Below are 4,467 nucleotides of genomic sequence, written 5' to 3' on the forward strand. Positions count from 1 at the left end.
CAAAACTCACCAAATGACTCCTCCCACCGTATTATGATGTTGCCCAAGTTTTGGGCTCGATCCAAAATCAATAGCTGTGAGAAATTGGACAATTCAAGTTCAACGGCAGTTCGTTCCTAATTGGAGTGGTTGGTGTATTCCATACTTCTAGCGATCGGATTTCACTCAAAACTCACCAAATGACTCCTCCCACCATATTATGATGTTGCACAACTTTGGGGTTCGATCCGAAATCAATAGGTGTGAGAAATTGGACAATTCAAGTTCAACGGCAGTTCGTTCCTAATTGGAGTGGTTGGTGTATTCCATACTTCTAGCGATTGGATTTCACTCAAAACTCACCAAATGACTCCTCCCACCATATTATGATGTTGCCCAAGTTTGGGGCTCGATCCGAAATCAATAGGTGTTCCAAATTGGACAATTCAAGTTCAACGGCAGTTCGTTCCTAATTGGAGTGGTTGGTGTATTCCATACTTCTAGCGATTGGATTTCACTCAAAACTCACCAAATGACTACTCCCTCCATAGTATGATGTTGCCCAAGTTTTGGGCTCGAGCCGAAATCAATAGGTGTGAGAAATTGGACAATTCAAGTTCAACGGCAGTTCGTTCCTAATTGGAGTGGTTGGTGTATTCCATACTTCTAGCGATTGGATTTCACTCAAAACTCACCAAATGACTCCTCCCACCATATTATGATGTTGCCCAAGTTTGGGGCTCGATCCGAAATCAATAGGTGTTCCAAATTGGACAATTCAAGTTCAACGGCAGTTCGTTTCTAATTGGAGTGGTTGGTGTATTCCATACTTCTAGCGATTGGATTTCACTCAAAACTGACACTATGTCAAATTTCACTTACAGCAACACTAGATAGGCATCGGTAGAGAGTGAAATCGATGCTATTAGCAGATTAGGCATCAATTTCGAAAATAACGATACTAAACAGGTATAAAGACATCAGCGCGCATTTTTGTTTATTTATAACGATGGCTTTATTCCCCTTTAGCATCATCTACAAAAATATAGATGCCTAAAGTGATTAGTTTTTATTTTATTTTTAAGAGGGTCATTTTTTGGTAATCTAGCTCTGATGCCTAAAGTCTGAGTCAACGCCCTAACCCAAAAGTTTTACTCTCCCTCGCAAACTCTCTCTGAAACTTCTGCTCCCTCTCAAACTCTACCCCCAATTCTTCTAACTCCCTCTCAATTTTTTCACTCACTCTGAAACTAACCCAAAATTTTCACGCTCTCCCTCGCAAATTCTGCCTGAAACTTCATTTCCCTCTGAAACTCTTGCCCCAATTACTTCCAGCTCCCTCTCAATTTTTTCACTCCCTCTCAAACTGTCACCCTAAAACTCCATCTCCTGGAAAAATCTCGCCTCACCCTCTCAATTTTTTTCAGTCCCTCTGAAACTCTCTCTTTCTTCTCTCTCCTTCATCACTGCCCCATTCTTGCGAAAATCCTCCCCCTTTCCCTCTTAGAATGTTCATATTCCCAGAATACTCTACCCCTAATTTTTCGTGTAGCAGCCAGAGTCCTCTCTGACCCTAAACTCACTCACTCTCTCTCTAACCCAAAACCCTCTCTGGCTCTATATCTGATTCCAAATCCCTTTTATTCTCTTTAACCCCAAACGAGCTCATTCTTTCTCATCTAGACATCCTCTTCGTTCCCAAACCCTCTCACGACTGCAATCGCAAGGTAACCCTAACTCTCTTTATCGCTCTTTTATTTTCCAATTTAGCCTTGCAGAACCTCACGGCTGCACCCTCAATTGGTTTTACTAAATTTTGTAGAACCTCACTGGCTACGAAGTTTCAAATTCTTTCAATTATTTCAATTTATGTTCTACCAGATACTACAAAGTTTCAAATTCTTTCAAGAGTTTAATTTATATTTAGATTTTTTATCATTCATTTTGCAGAATCTAATGGTGCTTTGGTTTGTTTTTAGAAGAGGTGCCATGTGATTGGTTGAAGTTAGAGAAAAAGCTGGGTGAGAGGACGGTGGGAAAGAGGTAAAAGTCAGCTTCTTATACCCTTTTAGAAAAAAAGAAATTGTTGGCTAGTATGTTCAATCTGAAGATTCTTCTAATTGAATTTGATTTAAGAACTGCAATTATCTGCTCTAATTTCTTTTTCATGTTTCATTATTGTTTTACTTTTGATTTTTTTCACTACAAGAGTGTGCGGTAGATAGCAGGTGTTCGACTGATCGTGTGGATCTGCCTGAAAATGGTGCCGCCCAAGTGTTCGATGAAAGGTCTGAACACAGCGTTTGAGGCAGGTGCTTTGTTTTGATTATGATTCAGAATTTTTTTCCTTTCTCATTTTAATTTTCCGTTTATATTTTTTTAATCCTCTTCCTCTGCTGCCAAGGATCAACGCCACTACCCCATGACCACTAACTGCTCCACATTTTGGTAAGAATTCTTTATTTTTCAATTCAATTTTAATTTGTTTTGGTGTTTGGGGTCAAATCTATCTTGGTATTTGGCAGAAATTTAGGTTTTTTAAACTAACTAAATGAGAATTTCAATTCTGTATATGTTTCATATTATTTGCTGTTTAGTTTGTAGTTTTAGATTTGATCTTTGGTTCATGTTTATTTATGATGAGTTGTACGCTGAAGATCAGCAAGTAGTTGGTTGAGTCCCTCTTTATTTGGTTACAGGTCTGGTTTCTTATGAAAAAAACATCTTGCAATTTGAAGATGACACAAACAGGGAAACACAGCTTCATTATCAATCTGATTTCTGTGTAGTGTGTTTCCTTGAACATAAGTGAGGCTACTTTCTAAGGTTAAGTACAGAAGGTTTAGCTTCCAAAGTTAATTTCACCTAAACCTAAAAGAAATATTAAAAGACTCGTCAAACATCAAAAACTCATTGAATATTTTGGCATCGTACTATTTTGGCATTCAACTAACACATCTTTGTTCTGATTTGGTAAATTGACTCATTATAATTGTTTTTGTGCCAAATTGCAGATCATATAGCCCTTATACTTGCGCATTCTAATCTTTTATGTACTGAATATGTGTTTTTCGTTGATCAAATTTCCTAGTCTTTGTTTTTGTCATATGTTTTTAAATTGTATTTTTTTGTGAACACCTTCAGTCTTGTTTTTCTCTTTCGAAGTTTTTGTTAAAATTTGTCCAGATGGTTGATGGGAGGCTGATTTTTGTTGAAGTTGCCCAGACTCAAAAACAGGAAGAGGATACCAAATCTAGATAATGACCTAATTTTTTCTCTATGTTGTTCAAGATGGGTTAACTTCTTAAGATTGAACATATATTATATTTACTATTGTATGCTCATCATTGCTTTGGTACTTCAAGTTTGAGAAATCTGAATACAGCTTCCTCTTGTAATGTCATTTTTCCCATTAAAAAAGAGAAGAAATGATTCTATTATACTTCAGCAAGTAAAGGTATTTTGAAAAATAACCAAAAGGTTTTGGCATATCTTTACTTTTATTGTTTCTTTTATTGGATAGTAATTACCTTGTTATCTAGTTAGATTGGTTGACAAATTCAGTTTTTTTGGTAGTTAGGTCTGTGTTAATATGAACCTTGTGTAATTTTTTTTCACAGCAATGTGCCTCTGTTTTTTTGGTAGTTAGGTCTGTGTCAATTGAGAAAAAATGCTAGCTGTGCATGTCCAACTCTCTACCCCATCACATGATCATTTAATTGCTAGTTTAAACATGAAGTGGGATCCAATTAATGACTTCTTGTTTAATTAGATTGATTGACAAATTAGATTTTCTTGTTCACCAATATGATTTCGTAAATTTGCATATTGGTTCATTTGAAGTGACAACATATCTTATGCAAATTTAGTACCTTGCACTTTTTAAGCTGATGTTCATATTTTGTGTTTACATTCTGTGTTTTTTTTTTTTTTTTTTCCAATATAGAGCTAGAAGGAAGGACACGTACACCCAAATGGAATTGGATGAGGTGCGAGAAGAATTGGCAAGTCATGTCCTAGAATGGCTTTTTGATTAAGCTAAACATTCCTTCATTTTACATGTCTTTCTAGCTAGTATTTTGCTTATGCATAGACAAGTATGGATAATTTGTGGTGTAGGGCTGGTAAATTTGTGATTTGGATGTGACAAGTATGGATCATTCAAGTATTTTGCTTATATATATATATATATATAGACAATTAAGGATATATTTAAATTACTGTTGATATAATGTTTATTTTTATGAGCAATGGCAACAACATGATTTGGAAATGAGGTCTTTCTTAAATACTATTATAGTAACTAAGTAAAGTGTGATGTGAAACAAGCAAAATACCTACTCTTTCCTTGCATTAATGATGCTTATTGTTTATAACAATTTCAGTTTTCCAGAAATAACTGAAGTTGAAAGATAAAAACAACAACCAGACATCTATTATCACTGATGCCTAAAACGAGAAGTAGCATCAACATTTATGTAACCACTA

General features: G+C 35.7%; 1 long non-coding RNA gene across 1 annotated transcript; it reads left to right on the forward strand.

The window, feature by feature from the left end:
• The first annotated feature begins 1,182 nt into the window (after positions 1 to 1,182).
• On the forward strand, positions 1,183 to 4,162 carry LOC148297673 (uncharacterized). The gene is made up of 5 exons (XR_015835303.1): positions 1,183 to 1,706; positions 1,959 to 2,022; positions 2,189 to 2,291; positions 2,384 to 2,427; positions 3,926 to 4,162. It is a non-coding gene; the product is annotated as an uncharacterized LOC148297673 (long non-coding RNA).
• Positions 4,163 to 4,467: the final 305 nt, after the last annotated feature.

Source organism: Prunus avium, chromosome 1 (assembly GCF_965620075.1).
Source record: "Prunus avium chromosome 1, drPruAviu1.hap1.1, whole genome shotgun sequence".
NCBI lineage: Eukaryota > Viridiplantae > Streptophyta > Magnoliopsida > Rosales > Rosaceae > Prunus > Prunus avium.